Genomic DNA, 22,758 nt, shown 5'->3' with positions numbered 1-22,758 from the left:
GATACAAAATGTTTTCAGTTTAGTTCTGTGATAATTGCAATTTTTTCTATTTTTAAAGTTTAGATTTTATTTCAGAAAATTAAATGTTTAACTTATCGATAGACACTAAAAAACTTTAGATAGTCTTTTGAAGAAAATTTTAATGAAACTGGCAATATGAATTTTTTAAGATCTTTATATTTAAAAATCATTCAGAAAATAACAAAACTAACTGGATTTCTTTGATTAAGAAAATTTAAGGTAATTTTTAAATTTATTAAATTTATATACCAAAATTTCTCAGTGTAGCGAAAGAAAGCAAAGTTCTATTTTAAGAGCACATAATTGCAACTTTTACATACACAAACATAACGTAATATTTATGTATATATGCATTCGCATAAAATATATTCTGCTATATTTATACATCCCTTCAAAAAGCGTTCACGAGCTTTTACACGAATACCCATTAATTCCAAAATTTCGTGTTCGAAATGTGTAAAATAGAAAATGAAGAAAAGAAACCCGTTACAAAAGGTAGAAAAGCAAAAGTTACCTTAACTATTATTAATTTCTGTCATAAAATTAGGGCTGATATTTTGAAGTCCAATGCGCAAGCAATAAAATGTTGTCGTAGCTACAATAACAGCGCAAAACAGTTCATCAATATATCAACAAGCTGTAAAGTATGGTAAATACACATGCTCTCTCGAGTTACGTGTCTATGTCCAATAATATTTTATGTTGTATTTTTTGGGAGCGAACAAATTTGAAAGTCAATATTTTGCCAACCCTTTTGCAGCAAATGAGTTATATAATATATAGATATGCATACTCAGCATTTGTAGGCAAAAATTTCGAAATTTTTGCAACCAGTAATTCTATGCGTTACATCTTTGCCTCTTCAGTATCAGCTGTAATACCATGAAAGGTGTTTCAATATGTCCTCGGCAATCTAATACGCTGGTCAATATTATTTCACAATAGCAAAAAACTCTAATCAGCAGTTAACCGGTCAGCCGTGTTATCAATCAACATTGGAAGCTTTTGATTTGACATTGAAGATCAGAGATTTAAGCAACCATAACCTGTTTGAATTCGATCGTGGTCTGACCAACATCCACCAGTCTTAAACAAAACACTACATGCGTTATTATCATTTATTAATACTGTAGGCTTTTTGATATTTTGTCTTCCTCTAAGTTGGTTGAATTCCAAACTACCAAAGCTAAATCAATTTTGTGCTTGTTCAATTTCCTACGGGGCATGTATGTATATTTTGTATGGCTTGATGTACTTGTGTCGAAATTTTACTTCGAACATAAAAGTAAACAGCGCTCATTCATAGAAGTAATGCAATGTGGTAGAATGTGGCAAAGTATGTTTAATGTACCCTTTCTCGAATATACAAGGCTCACATCCATATACACACGTACATATATTGCAAATATAGCAATATTATTTACGACTTGTTTACTTTTGCATCTTTTACATACCTAAAAGAGCAATAGCATTTTTATTGGGTATTCATTTCGCAAAATTTGTTTGCCTTACAGCAGTTATCTGTGCGTGTGTGTACCTGTGGGTAACCCGATACCTAACTTCATTCTAGGTCAATTTAGAACGTGTGCCACAAAGTATTAATTTGACATGCGCATATTTACAATATTTGCACAATATATGTATATGTATTGTATATAAAAATATTTATGTATATACATATACATCCGTACGTCAGCAGGGTAATGGTATTTCGAGACGTTTTGGAAATACCAATAAAAAATTGAAAGTGCTGAAAAGGCGCTTAAATATCCGCACACATTTGCACTTTACTAATCATGGGCGTTGAATGGACGCCGCCTAATTGAAATTTTATCACTTTGCCAATATCGTCTGCCCCAATTCGATTTAGAAAACTCGATGGTAAAAAGCAAAACTTGTCAATTAGGGTGGGTCATAAAAAGAGGCGTGTGTTTCTACTTGCTCTCATGATGTCATTACTAATGACATTTCGAACTCTCAGACTTTGAAGCAACATGAAAGGGGGCCACAAGTTTTTTTAGATTTAAGACGGTACTGCATAGAGCAACATAAAGTATATAGAATTAAGAAGTTGGAGGAGATGTAGGCGAATCTATGGTAAAAGTATGGTTTAAATATGACCTAAATTTCTGTAATCCACAGAGAGTCGAATAGGTATTGTCGGTCATCGACGTTTGCTTTTGAGTGTTAGAAACTTCGTGATATACTTAATATAACCTGTTCATGGTATGTTGATAAAAAACAAATTTTATATATTTAAGCGTTATAAGCGAAGCGTCAGGTCATCACGAACCAATGTATTTTTCTGTCAAACGCACTTCAAAAGAGTAACGGAGCCAAATTGTCTTACTCTTTATTTCTTGTGGTAGATTACATCAAAAGAACATCTATTATAAAATCACGCCTTTATATAAAAGTGATACATTACGTCATTTTCCTTAACAGGTTAAACACTATGACAGCCCCTTGAAGCTTAAGAGCAGGCATTGAGTGCAAACTTATTCCTCTGCGTCACATTGCGTGCGAAATTCACCCTCCGCTGAGCGTAAGCATTTCAAAAGCTTTTCACAAACACTCAAGTAAATACTCAGCAGCACATTCACACATAATAGAGCCGCTGAATGCACCCTTCTGGCTTACCACGGCTGAGCAAACACAATTTTGATCTTTGGCAAGATGTTTACCGACGCCGGTTGGCTGCCAAGTGCTTTATTGCATTTGTTTTCGTAATATTTACAATCGGTTAACATATGTATTTGAACATTATTTTGCAATTTAAAGGCTAAAGCTGAATTTGACAGGAGGAAGAGATGATTGAAATCAAAATACAGAAATAAATACGAGGGATGATCTTCATGTTTTGGGAAATTAGTAACCACTAATTTGGGAACTTGGATTATTTGTTAAATATGGCACTAAAAATTTTCTAGAGTAAAAGAGCAAATTTATATGTTTGGAATAATATACTTTTAGCTAAGATAAAAACACTTGGAATATTTCTGTGTAAGAATTAGTCTACCTATGGGGGTTCGAAGTTAATTTAATACACTCGGCAAAAAGGTGTCTGTGGATTACGAATCTTTTGGAAACCTGTGAATTCAACGCTTAAGATGTTCACCGCGGCACTGAGGTCAGAAAAAACTATGATTATTTCGTAATGACCCTTATAGGATTAGTAGAAACTGGTACCAGAGAATGTTCTAAATATGGACCAATAAATTCTCATGTATCGATCTTATATCAAATCTTTGGAGGTGGATATTTATATCTATTTATTCCATAATTATATTGCAATTCAGAGAAGGGAAGTTGGTGTAATTCGACGGCGATCTAAAGCGTTAATGAAATGTTTACTTGTATGTATCGGGCTTTCCAATAGGCATGATTTGATTTCCAAATGTCATTACGGCCATTTTTAATATGTCATGATCTTTAATTTTTTTTCATTGTATTCAGTAATGCTTACAATTTCATCGTGGAAAGATATACGCAAAAGAACGTTTACAAATTATACAATTTTATTATCAAAATAATCGTTCTCCAATTGCAACTTTTCTTGTGCTTTTGCTATTTTATGGTGGTTATGGTTGTGGTGAGTGGTGCGGTAAATAAACAAAACTGTCGATTCTGGTGCGAAGAAAATCCACAACTTATTCACGAACAAACATTATATTCACCTAAATTGACAGTTTGATGTGGTTTTTGGTCTGGTGGAATCATCGGTCCGTACTTCTTTCGAAATGAAGCTTGTGACACCGTTACTGTTAATGGAGGGCGGTATTGATCGATTTTACTTTTTATGGCCGCAATTGGAAGAAGTTGATCTTGACAATGTCTGGTTCCAACAAGACGAGGCTATGTGCCACACAGCACGTACTACAGCAACAAAAGTTTGGAGATTCGATAATTTCAAGAAATTGTGACATTAAATGGCATTAGACTACTTCTTGTGCGGTTATTTGAAGTCGTTGGTCTTTAGCAATAAACCAGGCTCTCTTCAAGCTTTTGAAGTCAATGACATACGACCTGATTTAGTGGAAAAAGTACTCGAAAATCGAGTTCATCGAATTCGTTCCTACAAAAGAAGTCGTGGAGGCCGATGTTTTCGATGTATTCAGAATTTAAATGTATCGATTGTACTTCATATTAAATAAAAAACATTTAAACTTCCTTAACAATGAGCGTGTTTTTTTTTTTAACCATATCACGATTATTGGAAAACCCTATATATATACTGATGAAGGAACTGCCAAAACAGAGCATTTGCCAGAAGAACTTATAGTGTTAGAGACAAGCGTTGCCAAAATATATGTTTCTTATGTTATTTAACTAGCTACCTCATCTCTGTTTTCTCTATTTAGCCTCTTTAAACTGTTTCCTTCTTTGTATTAAACTACAATATTTAGAAGTCTATGAACTCTGTGTACTCAAAAAATAAAAAAAATGTAAACTTTGATTTATCAAACTGGCCTTGTACAAAATGTTTTTTCTTCTAAACCAACACTTGCGACACTGCTGGGGTAAATGTCCTTTGAAAAGCCATACTCATAACGTTAATAATGCTTGAGGATGATTTTACACAGACATGCATCCGAAATTGTTTAGAAGCATATGTACAATATATAAGAATTAACACTGCAGTTTAAAACTCAGCAAACAAGTGAAAAATTATGACAGAAAATGTAAAAAATTTTAGATAGCGACCTGAAGTACTGAAAACATACTAATACACAGAAAATTATTTTTTATTTAAAGAAAAAATACCACTTACAATTTTTTTTTATGCTTTAATAAGTTTGCGAACCACAAGCTGCGCTACCGCTCTAATGAAGCATCAGACACTTATTTTCTTTTGCAAAATGCAGTTGTTTGTACATATTTACATTTATAAGTGCATAAAGGCAAATGTTGTCAGCGAAAAGTTATTCATCATTGCAGTAATTGGATTAGACTACTGCATGTGGGGAAAAAATCATGGAGCTTATGACTTTATGACTTTACGATAATACCATATAGAGTGCTTGTGTGAAGTATGAAAGCACCAAATGACAAATCACCAAGTTAATAGGAGGATGGTTGTCACACACGTCTGTCTCCAGGAACACATAACTGCATATTCAGCTATGATATGATACAGGGTTATACAGTTTCCAAAAATTAAAAAAAATTATAATGAAACCCTTTCAAAAACCTATTGCTAACTAAAACAATTCTTACTTCATTTTATTTTGTAAGTTTTATAGTTTCAAACTATTTTTTATAAATAATAATAAATATGCAGGTATTGCGACACCCTGTTAAGTCACATCATGCGCGTGTACTCCCTTTGGTAGTTGATGAGCTCGAGCGAAAAACAAAGGTGCAGCTGTATACATAACGGTTCATTGCCGATTGGGGTTAAGTCGTGTTGTAGTGTGGGGGGAGGCGTTTGGGGCTCACAATTGAAGCACTCAAATTCCATAATTTAAATTGAAAATGGTTTGAAGAGATGCACGAACGGAAATTATGATGCAAACATACATACATGCATATCTACATATGTACAGATATATATTCGTAGTATGCAACATTTCTGCATGCAATGACAGTGTTGTTGTTTATTTTTATGAGCGTTACATCTATATGTATGTACAAAATACTTCGTGGGAGCTTGATAAAGTTGTTGATTAATGTCTGCACTTTTAATTTAAATTTAATATGTAAATGTCATACGAGCAGAGGGAGAGTAATGATTTCAAAGTTCCACTCTAGTTTTTACATGGAGTTGCACAAGAAGATTTGTGATACCTATGTTAATGTACAATATAAAAGTGTATGGCATGTATACAACTTCGGGAAATACCCCAACTGTTAAATCGTATTTAACATATGGAAGCTTTCATCTGCTTAAAGCCAAAAATTTAGGTTTTTTTATAGATTTGTTGTTTACAACTATTATACATTATATAAAGATAAAGTCTTTTCATTTTGAAGAGCGGCTGAGTCTTAATGCATGAAATTAAAAATGAAACAAATTAGATAAAATGTTGAAAGATTTATAATGGGATTTCAGAAAGATAAATCAAGTTCAATATTTTACAGAACTGGAGCAAGTGCCAAATAATGATGTACAATTTACACATAAGTATGTACATATGTACGTTATAAGTACTTAGATATATCCAATTGATTACCCTTTTTTATTGTGGCACGTTCATGCACTTTAGTTGAATAGAATTGCCGTTTTCCCAATTCTGTAATTGCCAGCTGCCTTTTTGACTTATTGACTACTCGACCGTAAAGGAAATCGATAATTAAATACGAAATGTTACCAGTAAGCAATAATAAAGAAATTGTATATACATGCTCGTATGTAAGTATGTAAGCATGGTCCAAGCACATACAAATATTTATATGCAATTGACTTTGTCTGTTAAGGAAATTACAACTACCCATTTTTTGCTTAGTTGTCTTTCCAAATTGTTAACGAGTATGCTTTCTCCAACACCCTGTAAATTATGTTTTTTTTCTATTTTCACTGGTATTTTTTTGTCATTCAGCGTTCTGCGGAGCATGGTATTTGAATGCTCTAGATAGATCTGACCTCAAAGCGTTGACTAATCCAGAAAAAATAAAACTATCACCATCATCATCAGATATGAGTAAAATCTCTTGTTGCCGAAGGAATATTTAAGGAACCTTTCTATTTAGAATTATTTAACACTGTTGGAATACTTTTGAGTAAAAATATTGTTGGTTTGTCGGCGGCGAACCTTTACACCTTTTGATAAAGTTTAAACCATATGAAATATCGTAACATATTATAGACTCAAGTCACAACTCCCAGTAATAATGACCTTAATATCCACCGAAAATATATCGGTAGACGGTCTTAAGAACAATTAGGTTCAAACAAATCACCCTTCCTATGGTTTTTTTTAAGTTTTTCTGAATAAGGTCGTAACTAATATATATAATAATTATTTATATTAATAGTACTACAATAATATGTAACGATTGCTATGATGTATGGTATTGTAAGGCGAACAAAAATGTATTGTCTGCTAAAACAATTGTTTGAATAGATATTTGTATTCTTTGAATATATAAACTCTGAGTTCACTATGTCTGTTTTCGATTTACTAGCACTTTTAGAATTGTGAATAAATATTGCTAAATGGCTACGCCAAACCTTGAAGAATGACAAATCAAACAATAATTGGTATAAAAGAAATATCTTAGGAATTTTCTTTAATGAGACAGTCAATCCAGTTTGTAACAGTTTTTAACTCTCCAATTTTTACGAATCGAACAAACTACTGGCATAACAAATGACGACTTATATTAATACGCGGTGACTCATTCGAAAAGCACCTATTTATGCATATAACGCAAATAAATAGAACAAGTATTTAAATTATGACTAACGATTACTAAATATATGCACTCATATATACCAATAGCAATAAATATGTATTATTTACGCTTCCGTCATAACAAGTTTCGATATGGGCGAGTTCAAACTCTGCGTTGCCTATATAAAATGGAAAGCAAAAGTGTTAGGTGTACATACCATATAAATAAGTGTACCTTCTATATCTAGAATCCGCCAACATGCGCGACTCGACTTCGAAGTCAAGTTCTTTATGTAATACTTTTAGTAAGAATGTATTTGTTCTTTAGTGAGTAAAAACTAATTCTGAAATATGTAAATATAAATTTGCTATCAGTGTTGTAATATTTATATTTAAATCATATATAAATAAGAATATGAATATATATATATTGTTTTATTAAAGGCAATCTGCTTGCTATATTTTCTTTATTCTATCATGTACGCATACTATAAATAATAATAACAATAAATAATCAGTCAACCCTTCAAATACCAATTTATTCGCTCTTATTTATTATTTCGTTGGTTGGGAATGTAATAAATAAAGCACCGTAAAAATACCGTGCAAGGTGAAGTTCAATAACACAGCTTAAAATGTCGGTATTCACACACGCTTTTCGGTTTTGTTTTTCATTTGGGGACTTTCCCAAATTTTTAGTAATTACCATTTATCGTCAGTAAGCATATTTGCTTGCAATTTACCTGTGCGTGAAATATTTATAAGTTGGTTTTGCAGTTTACTTTAGAGATTATTTTTAATTTTTGTTGTCTTGTTTAACATTTTTTGTAATGTATGTATTTTCATTTTTACTTATTTGTGACTCATTACTCGACTTGACTGGTCTAAAATTATAGGTTTAGAATCTGTAGGCTATGTTTTGAGTGTAAATATGAAGGCAAATATACTGCCTGAGGCCTTTAATTATATCAGGCATAACGAAGTATATACCGATTGCAAAATTTAAGCTAACTAATTAGGCTAAATACCTAACAAAGACCGCCCTTAGCTAGTCACAAATAAGCAAACATATAAGCAGATTTTTTTTTTGAGAGATCTCCTAGGAAGCTTAAACCCCTTAGATAGTGCTGCAGTCAAATTATTGTCAGTACTCGTACTTTTTCCGATTTTAACTATATTCGCAATTTGTTTTAATTATAGTAAGGGAATTTTTCTTTACAAAACGTTAGATGGCGTCAGAGGCGATTAATAAGAAAAACATACTTATATAGATTTGATGCAACAATGTTTGTTCATAAAAAACTGCTGTTGATTTATGGCGTGGGTCAACAACAAAAAAATTATTTGTTTATACCATATTGTTGGTGAAATTTAAATAATTCCTCAAGATATATTTATTTAAACGGAATAATATATTTCAAGTAGTTTTGAACAGAAAAAACAACGTCACTACTCAAATATCTAAAACTATTTACATATATACAGATGTGTATACTTGCTTGTTTTCACATTACTAATAACACGGTTCAAATTGCCTATATACAAATTGCAAATTGCTTTAGCGTTTACACTTCATGCTGATAAGTTTGATTTTAAAACTTTTCGTTTGCTTTGTTTAAAGTTGTGGTTAATCATTATAAAAATATGTATGTGTATACCGATGTATATGTGTGCATATTAAATGGGCGTCTAGTGGAATGGATTTAGCACAAGGTTATTGTAACTATAATGAGCATTGATATGAGCTGAAATATTAACTCATTTATTCCCGAAGGCATATGTTGTTTTCTTTATGGTTTTTTAATTTTCATATACAAACGTATTTAGTTGAATATTGTATAGCAATAATTCAATGGAAAAAGTTCAAAGATCTTTAAATTGTATGTCATAATTATCACTAAAATCGGTTTGTTCGAAAAGGCTATAGTAAATTGTTTGTTGTTGTTTTAAGAGCACAAATATAATTAAAATAACTGAAAACTCAATAAATTTATAAACGTACATGTACTAAATATTTTGCTAACGATAAGTTTGACACTAAAATAGAACAGTTTATACAATTTTTAGAGAAGATAGTTGCCACCTAAGCCAAAAATTAAACTTATAAATGTGGAATGTAAAATTTTAAAACATTGTAATTAATCATAACCAGAATAAAATTTTGGACACATTTACTTATCACTTAGAGTTGCCACATGTATTTATTTAATTTAATTAATTTATTTAAAAAATATTTTTTCTTAAAAGAATATTCAATATTAGATTTAATAAAGATCTTTATATTTAAACAAAAAAAAAAAAAGCGCAACAACACACCCACCTACATATTCGCATATAATTACTTCCTCTTAAACAAGCATAAAAGCAAACAGCTGCCGCTTCCCCCACAACAACAAGCACCCAGCACTAACTGAATCATACCACAAAACTATCTATCAACCATCAACAGCAACCGCATCCGCTGACAGCAACAACCAACACAACCCACTCATTACCACGAAGTTGGTGTTTGCCACTTGGCAAAGGTTATTGCCACATAATGCTGCATAACAAGCGCAGTGAAAAAGTGCAAAGTTTCACCTTTTGTTGCATAGATTTTCCATTTTACCTGTGTGTGCCCACTAATGGCGAACGAAAACCGCAAACGAAATTGACTTTACACCAACAAGCCACCAGCTCTCACCACTTAGTATGTTGCTTCTAGGGCAGTACACAATGCGCTCGCTTCTAAGTACGCCATAGGTGCATACATTCGGAGCAGTAAATTGGCGGACGGTTGAATTGCTTAACGCCTATTTGAGTTTGAATAAAAGCAAGGAGAAGAAAATAAGCGAGAGTCAGAGCGGAAGTGATGCTTTCCTGTTTGACTGTTGGTGGCAAGAGTGCGTAGATGGAAGGTAGACGGGCGTAGAGGGGCGGTAAACAAGCTATTTGACTTCAATTGAGATGAAGGCAATTGTCGAAGTGCGATAACCTCGTTTCTCCGGCGCCTTACAGTTGGATATAGTTTTTGCCGAGTATTAGTTAGTGTTGTGCTAATATCTTAGATATACATACATATATATATTTACGTACTTGCAATTTCATATACAAGTATGTACATTTATATAAATGACATTAAATTCTTTCAGAGGAAATACAAAAGTGCTGTGAATATTTGGAAGTATGCCTCACGCTTAATAATAAATGTTCTGCGGTATTAAAATTAAATAATCAAAACCGCTATATATTTCGGCATGAAATAATAAACAATTGAATTGTAAACAAGTGAGAATGAGCAGTGAGTGAGAAATAACCTTGAAATTTTACACTTTATATTTATTCAAGATTGCATTAAACACATGAAAAAACCATATTGAAAAAGTGTTTAGTATTTAGTAAACACGATTACTAGATTTTTCTATGGAATATAAAATTCCAAAAGTATTCAAACTTCCTAAAAGTCATAGTGACATATTAAAATAACACATACTACATATACTTTTTGTGATATGTATATTCAAAATATTGAAGGTTTTAAATGTCGCCCTAGAACGACTGATAAATTTGCCTCTACTGTGGTCTAAAATAGGCTCCTTCCATTTAGCTGGTGCAGCTGTCATCAGCGAATGTTTTTCTGGGAGCGAGTGTCTCGCTATACTTATAAATGTGTTTTATGCTAAAGCACAGTTAATCGTGAAGTGAGATTATAGACTGGGATTGGAATATAAAGAATCGCATTACGCCGAGCAAAAATTTCAATCTGAACACGAGTTTAGGTCTCATAATAGAATTGCTACTTTAAAACCGACTGCTGTTAAAGTTTAAATAACTAAGATATATTGTTATACACTTTAGTTCGGCTGGTTGATGCCCTCCCAAATGCAAAAAGTGATCTGATCTACAAATTTTACTAATAAAGGTTTAGGCGAGCAATTGAGATGTAAACTTCTCAGTCGGCGAAAAAATAACCACTTCAACACTCAATATTTCATCATGTCAGTTCAAATACTTGTAGAAGTCTATAAGGACAGCTTTGGATAAGATGGCACATACGCATTAAGTCTTGGAAAGCGGTAAATATTACTTATGATAGAATGATGAGTTTCACGAGCTATATTACAACAATGCGAAACTAATCACAAAAGCCCTTATGAATAAAAGAAGACGTTATCATCAGCATATTCCTCCACACGACTAACTACTTTTTTCGTATATTTATAATATCAATTCTTGAGATGCGAGTATGCGTTTACTTTTAAACCCAAATACAATGAGGAATTTAACGATCTATTTTATAGAAGTTTAATTTTAGCTGAGCATGTATTGTTATACTATGGATCATTAGTCTTTCCCACAAAACTTTGTATTGAACTGATCACACATACCTAATATTAATTGACAAGGTTCCAAAGTTCATGTGAGCTTTTTTACAAATAGATTTTAATGTTTATTAATGTCATCTTCTATTGCTGTGTTTCATAAAAGTGCAAACCAGTCAAATCTTGTAAGATAGTTAGTGTAATTTATAGTCACGCTGTTTTTTATGTAAATAAAATAATTTAAAATATGCGAAGTAGAAAATTGATTTTGATTTGATTAAATTCCCAACTAAATTAACGAGTTGAAAATGAATGAAGCCATCTCGACAACAACAACAACTATAACAAGAGTTCATCATAATTGAATGCGATAAAAAGTGAACTAGTGGCGCTCTTACACACATATACTCGTAAATATAATATAACTATATATTGTATAGCGTACAGATATATTTTTGCAAAAATAGTGATGAGATCTCCTAGTCATGGAAATAGAAATGCAATCATGTGTAAGTTATGGAATTGCGTCATTCGTAGAAAGTAAACAAAGCAAAGAAACGCCATGAATAAAATAACAGGCCAATTGCAACAAAAGTAAATACATGTATTGCTAAATAAAAAGAAATATTATAATGTGCATGGCATGCTGCAATACTGACCTACTACTCTCTATAGTACTTATATACATATATATTTTCAATTCATTATTGTGGCAGTCATAAAGAGCGGTCACTGAATGTTGACGCCTGTCAAAGCGTTTAGCATTTTGGCGACTGTAAATCAGGCGTCAATGTCAATTGTTCAAATGCGAGTGTGTTTCGTGACTCCTCTGTGTAAGTTCGTGTGGGGCGCCAATTGTGATTACTTTATGGCATTGTTAATAGTTAAGTGGAAAGCAGCGGTGGCTTTGTAAGTGTATGACAATAATTTTTGGAATCAAAATTAAATTTTCTTGTCTGTGAGTTTTGTACTTTCCGATATATGATGAATGTATATGATGTCTGCTATTTGACTGCTCTTGTCTTACAAAAGCAGACAATAATCGTATGCAATTTTATGCAAAAAATTCAAAAATAAATTAATTTAAAAGGTTGTTAGTCATATGGTATGATATAATTATTTGGCATTATTTGAATAAGCGCAAAATTGTGGCCACTCTTTTTTTTAAAGAATATATGATTAAGTTATAACTGTAAGTATAACCTTTTTATTGAAAACTTATACCTTTGTAAATATGTTATATAAAACATATGTTTTTAATTTCATATCTATTCGAAAGTCTGTTAAAAGTTCTCCCAACCATCATCGGTCGCGTATATTCCAAATAGTTGTTTATAGATATTTCTCGATTGAGATCACCAATTTCATAATGAAAATGTCGTCTTGAATAGTTAATCTGAGAAATTACTTTTGTTTATTCGAAAATTCTAAACTTCATAAATTTCCTAAAAAAAAGTAAATAAATATCATATGATGCTACTATTATTTTTGAAATCATCTGCGATTGTAATTTTAGTCTATTAGGTTTTTTTGTTAGTATTTTTAAAAATAGTGGTACACTCAATGCATTTAAAAATTATTCTTAAGAATATCTTAATTGTAGTTATCTTTCATTTTTATTTTTCAAAAAAATATCTTCAACTGATTTTTCGCCCTGTTGTAAAGATACTTTCCTCAGATGCTGATATTTTGTTGAAATAGTATTCTATAAATTAAATTTAACAAGATTTTATAACTTATTGCTTTTAAAGAATATTTTTCTCACTGCGCTTAAATGTAGGCAACGTTCATAATAATACTGTACTTTTTGTGGAAATTACAACGTTCTAGCCTTAGCTGACCATTCATCCCGGTTTAGCCGGGATAGTTCTGATTTCGAGTTAAGTTAAGGAAAAAATAAATAAATTGAATAAAATTGTGTTGCTCTATCACCGTTACATGGAATACACTTTTAAACAGATCTATATTAAAAAAACATAAAATATGAACGTTTTAAAATTTGATATAAATTTAAAAATATTTCATCAAAATAGCGTTTTATTACTTAAAAACCAAAGATAAAAATTTTTCACTACCTATTTGCATTGTCCAATTCAGCTGCGTTAATATTTCCGTTTAAAACCAAAACACTTGAGTTCCGTGAATTCGCGAATTTTAATAAAAAACGATAAATAAACTCAAACAAATGAGATATGTGTATATAAACGAAATATACGAAATGAAATGAAAATCCAAAAATAGCCAGGAACATTTAGGTCCAGCAAATGCAGTAATAAAACTGTCATTGGAAATGGCATAAATTTATTGAGGAAATGGGCTGTGCGCAGACTTTACGTATACGCCATGGCTGGCTGGCTTATACATTCCTGTATTAAAGTGTTGTACCAAATAAAAAATTTTATCGTACGTTTTTATAATCTAGCAGTTATTCGAACATATGTAGAGGTGTTTGAGACTCGAAAATCTTCGCTGTGTTTTTTATATCTGTGTGTGTGTGTTTTAATTTCTGACACAGTTATATGGCAAATTTCGTCACTGAGTGCGTAGCACATCTGTTCCGTTGTTATTTTGCAATCATCGCGCATCAGACGACCAACACAAAAGCACAAAGGCGGCGCAGAGCGATCATAAAAGTTGAAGCACATAAAAAATGCTCCGAAAACAACAGTGTTGCAATTTCATTTTATTTATAGCTTTCAGTTCAACTCAAGCGTTAGTATTAGTTTTTATAAATCCCAGCAAATGTAGCTCAGCAAGTAAAACATGTGTCGGATTTAGTAAGTTATGATATTTCAATACACTTGTGCTCTATACATAGGTATGTAAGTTACTAAACGAGTATCTAAAATTCTGAAGTATGTTAACATTAATGTGACAAATTCAAGTATAATCTAAATGTCGATTTACATATCATAGAAGAAAAGCAGAAATCACATAAAAAAATTTTAATATTTATTGCAAAATAGTTTATGATATTTATATTAAGGTGGTTCTTAAAATAAATTAAACAAATTTTCTCAGCCACACCCGCTCAATTACTATACTCATTTTAGTTTTAATCAAAAAAAAAAATTATTTAAATTAGTTTTTACCTAAGAATATATATTACATTTAATTTGAATGGAAAAATTTTTAAAATTGAGTTGCCAACTGTAAAAAAGAGTTATATATATTTATTAACTGATAGAACTATTAGTACATTTCCAAGTATTCTCAGCAGCAACATTTGGAGATTTTGAGATTAAATTCAATATTTAGACACCCTGTTAAATTAAACTTATCTACAGCAACGAAACTGTGTACCGATACCCAAATTTCATCTCGTTCGCAGTTAACACTGCCAACAAAGTAATGTGTGGACCGATTTTAATGTACATATATCTCCATTTCAATAAAATACTTAAATGGATTCAAGCCAAAAAAGTTATGAAGTTGCCACATGTTTAAAAATTTAAGTAGTCATATGTGAAATGAAGAAATAGAAAACTAAATATGGATAAGTTTAGGTATAATTTAAATCAAAGAAAGTTGTGAAGTTGCCACGTGTTAAAAAAAGTTAATTATCGAATTGTGAAATGAAGAAATTGAAGATTAAATATGGTTAATAAATATTTAAATATACAATAATTTGAATAAAAAAATTTTGTGGAAGGTTGCCACCTGCTAAAACTGTTTAATATGCAAAAAATTAATTACTACAATAAGTATATCACACTTAAGAGGTTTAGAAATTTTCAGTAATAGAGATACAAATATTTTATAAGAGTTGCCAACTTAAATTTTTTTTTTAATTCATAAAATAGATGAAATAATACAATGTCGAAATATACTTTAATAAGTTCAATGCTGATCTAAATATATTTTGGAGAAAGGTTGCCACATATTTGAAAAATATTTAAAACCAATTGTTAAAATAAGTTAAAACTTAGATTTGAATACAAACTTCAGTAGGTCATTAAAAACTACTTTCTCAACTAACTCACTGATTAACGTTTTTATTTTTTTTTTTTTGGCAAAAAAGTTCGTTTTACTCAATATATGTATCAGCATTTTATTTGCTGTATATTATTAATTTAGTTTTTACTAATAATATCCACCTTAACCTTGTATCAAGACGCCCCACTGTGCGTTGAACAAATCAATGATTTTCTAACTCAAATGTTGCTGTTGCATAAACGGACTCTACTCACGGTATTTTCTCCTGGGTGAGTCACCCATTGCTCGCCGGCAAGAGGCAATTAAAATAGGCAATATAACGAGATTCTAAAGCAACAGAAATGCCCAAGCAATAGTGCATACTCCTCAGTGTACATAAATACATATATGTATATTTGTATGTATGATACGAGTGCGACCACTTTGCTGCAGCAACTCATTAGTTGATGAAAATCAAATTAAAAGGCGCTGAAGTTTTATTCACAGCAAATTGAAATGAAAAAACAAAGGAGAAATAGATAACAACAAAAACGTAAAAAATCGACTTGCCCCGGGCAACGAATGACTAATCAGCAGCAACAGGCCAGCCGCAACAGACAGAAAACCAGACTGACAGGCATTCAGTCAGACAGACGGTCGCACGTAAACCGATGATGAGTTGAAGAGCCAAGGCACTTACATATAAGCCCACATAACGGTGCTATTGCACAAGGCAGCCTATCACGGCACGTCTTCAAGCGTTCGGATGAAAGCTATTTTCGAGTGGAGTATTTTTTGATACTCGCGCATCTACAATTACAGACACACTTACTGACAAACGGTTGACCTGCAATTTCAGCGCACAAGTTTGGTGTAAAAATAGAAAGGGCCGCGAAGCAAAAAAAGAAAACTTTAACAAATAAAAATAATAATGATTAAAATAAAAAATTTCAAATAAAATTAAAATTAAATTTAAATTAAACTTTATATAACAATTAAAATTAAAATTAAAATTAAAATTAAAATTAAAATTAAAATTAAAATTAAAATTAATATTAAAATTAAAATTAAAGTGAATTAAAATTAATCTGAAAATTGCAAAAAATTTCAAATGTAGAACAATTAAAATAATTAAAACTAAGATCATAAAATAAATTTTAAATTAAAATATCATAACTAAAAAATAATTAAAAATTAAAATTAAACAAAATTTATTATTTTAATTAAATACCTATGAAAATTATAAAACACAGTTAATGTTGACAATAATACTATTAATTATGACTGATAAAAAATGTAATAAGTTAATTAAAAAAAATTAAACAAAATTAAATTAAACCATCAATTAAAAGTGTTCACTACTCAACAGTTCCAATCGACATAAAAACTAAATCTAACAACGCCCGCTTCAACTTTTAATCTAATTCCATTTAATGCATTTCACTCATACACACACATACACATGTACTCACACAAACGAATAATGAGAACAGTTTTTAGCTGAGTGCTGATTGCCCTCCTTTATTGTTGTGGCTGGCAATTAAATTCATATAAAATAGAATAAAGAATGGGGCAAATGTGGCAGTCAATCAGTTAGTCAGCCACGCACGCCCACAATGTGTCGTTGCATGCCACAGGACAATCGATTCAATATGCAACAGCGACAAAACGGAAGAGTGACCCTTCTACTAGAAATGCTTGCATTAATAACGGTAATAAATATGTTTTAGACATGTACATATGTACATACATGATATTAGCCGCCTTCAACAATTTTGTTCAAAGCACGTCGTCTATCTACCATATAAGCTCTGGTGACACAGCATTCAAAGGATTAGCCCTAGGCTCTAACCAAACCCAAGCTTTCAAATTTAAAGGTTAAATATTTTCAATCGTTAGGGGATAGATCTGTTCTAATATATATTTTTAAATAAAAAATCTAACTATGTACCATATACACCTGTGCTATGGGGACATACATTTCATGTGTAAAAGCTCTTTGACCGATATTTCAAATAATTAGTAATTACAACCAAGCAACATACTTTGATAGTATACAAATTTTATATATATGTAGATATATGTACAAGCATGCATGTATACAACCCCTGTAGGAAAAATTATTCACTCACTTTCAAATATTTTCTGACGATATATTTTTATACCCTAAACAGGGTATATTAAGTTTGCCACGAAGTTTATTACACCTAGACGCAAACGTCGAAGCCCTATAAAGTGTACGACTACATAAATATTTAGATATCGATCTGAGATTTCGCACATTTCTTTTCTCCCTTAATTGCACTACAAGCTGATCGATCAGGCATCATCGATTCCTACATAGAAAACGTTTTCATTTGATAAAATATCTTCATGGTATACAGATACAGCCAAATTTAAAGTTTTTTCTTCCTTTTTAGCGCTCAAATGTAGGCAATACCTTCAAAAAAGTTTTGCATTTTAGCTCTTACCCTCAAAACCTACCAGAGAGCAACCACTTTCTTATTACTTCATTAGCACGAGTGTTTGACGAGCTAGTATTATTCAATGAACGTCATTATTTTAGAGGGCATACGTATAAAACGCTCAAATGTAGGCAACACATTTTTCATTGTAACTAAAAAGTATGCTTCATTTTGTTGTAGATAAATTAGTTGCCTATAATTTACCACAACTATTGTGTCATTAAAAACTTTGAAAATAATATAAAATCATCGAAGAGTTAGGAAATAGATAAAATTAATCCCGAAATGATCTCAATTTCAACGAAATTTGTGAATAATTAAAGGAATGAAAGGAAAATTTTGCAATTTTAGATTTCTTGTTTTGTTTTTTATTAACATCTCGAAATGGTAATAATTTGTTTGGAAGTTCCATGCCTAGAAAACGTCGTTTGTATTAACTTAATCACAATAGATATTTAAAAATAGCCGAATTTTTATTTTACTACTATTGAAACTAAACCCAACCGGCTTTCTATGCTGTCGTTTCGGATTTCAACAGTTTAATATTTTCCTAAAGAGCATTCACAAATGGGGAAATTTATAGTGTATATTTTAGTTATAATATCCCTAACTTAAATAGGGTGGTAAGAATGCAGCTGGCGACAAATATTACTGAATACACCTGCGCCCTACGCGACTTCGTGGTATTTATTACAAATAACGGTAAGTTGGAGGTAAAGCTCAAGTAAATTTATAAATTTATATGTGGCATACAAGTGTTGCAACAATTATATGTCACGCGACATGAAGTTGCCAAGGGAGCTATAAAAAATTTTCTATGAAATCGTGAAAGTGAATTAGTAACCTAGTAAAAGCTGCCGCATACAATTATGGTGGACAAAGCAGAAGGAGGCAAGTGCCGCTGGAGAGAAAAAGTATTTGTATGAAAGTATGTGTATGCTTCATTCATCGAATTCTTATGGACACACATATACATATGTACTTATATATGAATGCATGACAGCTTGCATGCCATATACAAATGTAAGTTTGTCATGCCGGTTTCTGACAAGCCTGAGAATGCATTTTTCCATTGTAGTATGTATTGTTATAGCGCGTGCCACACAGCTGAAGAAAAGAAATTGCTGTCCAACTATGCCACAAGTTGTATGTGCATGCTTTTATGAATAAATATACATATATACTTATATATATATATACTTAAGTATGCATTTGATTGCAAGCATGCAAACGGCGGCGGTGATAGTAATGCTTGAGTAATTGCGATGGCGTTGATGACCTCATAGTGTGCCGGGTGACAGGCGATGGTTGTGTGGCACTAGCTGCTACACATATACAAGTATAAATAACAACAAAAATAACAAAATAGTATACCATATATACTTACACGCCACACGACAAGTCGCCATGCAGCAGCGACCTGGTGAAAATCATTCGCGCCATGTGTGGCATATTCAGTTTGTGCAACTAGAAATTGGGGCACCACGCCACCAGCCAGCAAATGTGGTCAGTTAAAAGTAAGTGTGCAAGTAAATAAACAGCAGTGATGGGGTGCAAAAATGGTAGCGATTTCATTGTGCGCCTTTTTCATTTTTTATGTGCAACAACAACGCCATGAATGACAGCAACATTAATAATAAAGCTAGTGAATGAAAATTGCAGACACGCATATGCATATATACATACTTGTACATATTTAATTTGCATGACATGCTGAAAATTTTCCAAAAATTATGGACAAGCATTATTTTCTTTTTTCTTCATATTGTTGCTGTTGTTGTACACTTGAAATAATGTGACAAATGTCATGCGAGATGCTTGAAATACTGCGATTTTTGTTGCTGTTTTCGCTGTAACCGCTTGGCTCCATGCCAAAGAAAGCCACACGCGAGAGCACAACAAATACACAAGAGTACACAAACACACACACAGTTACAAATACAAAAACATCGAAACAAAATTAAACAAATCCACTCCATGGTCATTTTCTGTTTGTTTGTTTGTTTTGGCTACAAGTTTGGTGGTAAATTTTCATACAATACTTGCCACAAGAGACCGCATACAATTGGGTTAAAAGTTCAATATTCTGTGGCCTTGCTGGAGTGAACCTCAAGAACATTGGGGCGCTAAGTTTCGGTTGTTTACATGCATGTGTTTATGTGTATTGAAATGTTAGCATATAGTTTATGCATAATAAATATTTATCTAGCATAGATATGAAAGTTTTATTTTTGTAACGGTACATATGTTATTTTCGCAGTTTCTTTATATCTAAGAATTTCTCCATCAATTAGTCAGCGGTTTAACCTAATTTTGTCTGATAATAAAATGATTTGATACAGTGTTATATTACCGGCTGCAATATTACCTACGTACATATTTTTAGGACTAACCACAGACCTTCGAAAGGGTTTTGCATTTTAACCCTCACCCTCAAAATGTACCTCAGAGCAACCAATTTCTTATTACTTCAAGATGCGTTCCATATTTCGCTTATATTAGGCTTCCTCGTAAGAGATCAAAACGTCGGTTATCACGAGTGTGTGACGATCTGGTATTATTCAATGAACGTCCTTATTTCAGAGAGCATTTACATAAAACAAGCACTAATAAATTGACCAGCAAAACGTTCTTATTTAAAAAAATTTTTTCTTCTCTTCTTAAAATTATTGTGCATTCAAAGCTTTTGTTCCAAAAAGTGTGGATAAAAAAGTTCGAGGGTTGCCACCTGTTTAAAATTTAAACTAATTTAAGGATAATAAAAACTGCAGAGCTTTAAAGTAGCACGCAGTTTACAACACTTTTTAAAGAGAGTTGCCAGACTTTCAAAATTTCAAATTAAAAAAGTTATAAAATTGTTTGCAATATTCAATATGTAGATTGAAGCAAGATTTCGTTTTGAAATTTTTATAAAGGTGTCACCCACTGTTTCAATATCTTAGATTATACAAATTGATATAACTACGATATTTAACTTTACATAATTGATATTAAAAGAAAATAATTAAAAGTAATGCAGAATTGTGGATGTACAAGAAAATATTTTTAATTGACTCAGAATTATACACTTCTGGCAATGGAGTTATCACAAATCGAACATATAATGTATTAAAGCACTTAATTTTTACTTTCTTTCATCCGAAAATTGAAAAAAAAATTTTCGTTTTCATTTTACTAAATCTTCAGGTGCACACGTCAAAATTCGCTTTTTATAATGAAGTGTAGAGAAAATCATAAAATAAAAAATTGAATTTTAACGAGTCTTCACCAAAAACCACCCGTTGTCTCATAAATAAGCAAAGTTTTCGAATAAATTGTTCTTATGCTTGTGCGTGTAGGTATGCGTGTGTCCGTCTGCCACACATGTTTTTATACAAAATTAATTTTGTTTTTGCTAATACTTTTGTATACATATACACTGGAATTCCGAAAAAAGTAGTGCAAAATTGATTCTAAATGAATCAGTGGAATATGTTTTGGAATTTTTCAAATACGCTCTCCATAAGATGAACGATTTAATCGTAATCAACACTGTTTATTGTCGAAAATACTTACATTTGAGTTTAGCTATTTTTAAAAAATATTTATATTAAACACAAATCAGACTAATATATTGCCAAAATGTGTTGAATTTCATTGTGCAGAAATTTTGAATTTTCAAGGAACTAAAATTATTTATAGCTAAGATTAAATAAAATCGTTGTCTTTCGATATACTTTTGGAAATTTTATCATAGAGTTCCAAAGTGCTTAGTTAATAGTTTCAAATATTCTTCTCAAATTAGCGAAACAAAATTAGCGAATTTAAATATTTTTCTTGTGATCTTATATCAATGTGCACAGCTGTTAATAATAAATTTAAGCCATTCACATGATCGTTTTTTGACAATGTTCGCATCAAGTCTGGCTTGAAATGTGATCACAATGCAAATTAAATTCACACAATGCAAATGTGCGTTTCAGCGGCACGAAAAAGCCATGAACGGTAAAAGTTAATAAAACACAGCGAAAATAAAATGAAAATCAATTAAATATATGTATGTAAAACACTAAATCGCCACTAACACATTTTGTCATACAATTTTTTGCGCCTTGGACGACAACAAAAGCCCATTACGACGGCAACGAAAGTGTTTTGTGTTCATTTACTTTATTCTAATTACATATTTACCTATTCATAGTATTTATTTATTTATTTACTAAGTGAATTTAGAGTACAAAAGGTAAATAAAACGCTTTTAGGTGATTCATTGGCGTTCAAGCGATGTTTGTAAGGTGTCTTTTTCCAGATTTCGTGACTTTTAATTAAAATAATTTCCACTTAAGCGCATGTAAATATGTCATTAAATATGCATACAAACATATATGTATTCACGCATTCGCATATAAGGTCGTTTATTTATAGTAAGTTGTTTGTAAAGAGGAAGGAAGCTCTCTAAGCGTACTATAGTGATGTCATAACCGCAAACACATATTCGAGTTTTCAATTTGATAGCCCCACTGAAGGTTAGCTAATCACTGTATTTGCACTAAATTGTATTCAAGTTTTTATGTGCTTTTATATACTTTAATACTTTGTTATAGTTATATCGATAGACTGAAAAACCTTTCTAAAAAGAGGCACGCTTTTTAAGGAAGAAATCTATGAAGCTTTTGTAAAAATACAAACAGTATATATTCTTATTACTAACGCTACAGTAAAAGCAATAAATCCAAAATAATG

At 31.4% G+C, this 22,758-nt stretch overlaps 1 protein-coding gene across 8 annotated transcripts in view; it reads right to left on the bottom strand.

The window, feature by feature from the left end:
- Positions 1 to 22,758, bottom strand: part of LOC106626146 (uncharacterized) — a 39,999-nt gene that overhangs the window by 10,062 nt on the left and 7,179 nt on the right. The window contains exon 1 of one of the 8 annotated variants that reach the window (XM_070109454.1): positions 7,574 to 7,699. The exons of the other annotated variants lie outside the window; for them this stretch is intronic. The gene's annotated coding sequence lies outside the window, so the exon portion shown is untranslated. Of the gene's footprint in view, positions 1 to 7,573; positions 7,700 to 22,758 lie in introns of those variants that run through there. 8 annotated transcript variants of the gene reach the window in all.

This window comes from Bactrocera oleae, chromosome 5 (assembly GCF_042242935.1).
Source record: "Bactrocera oleae isolate idBacOlea1 chromosome 5, idBacOlea1, whole genome shotgun sequence".
NCBI classification, from domain to species: Eukaryota; Metazoa; Arthropoda; class Insecta; order Diptera; family Tephritidae; genus Bactrocera; species Bactrocera oleae.
The sequence above is the reverse complement of the archived record's forward strand: the minus strand, read 5'-3'. Positions and strand labels throughout refer to the sequence as shown.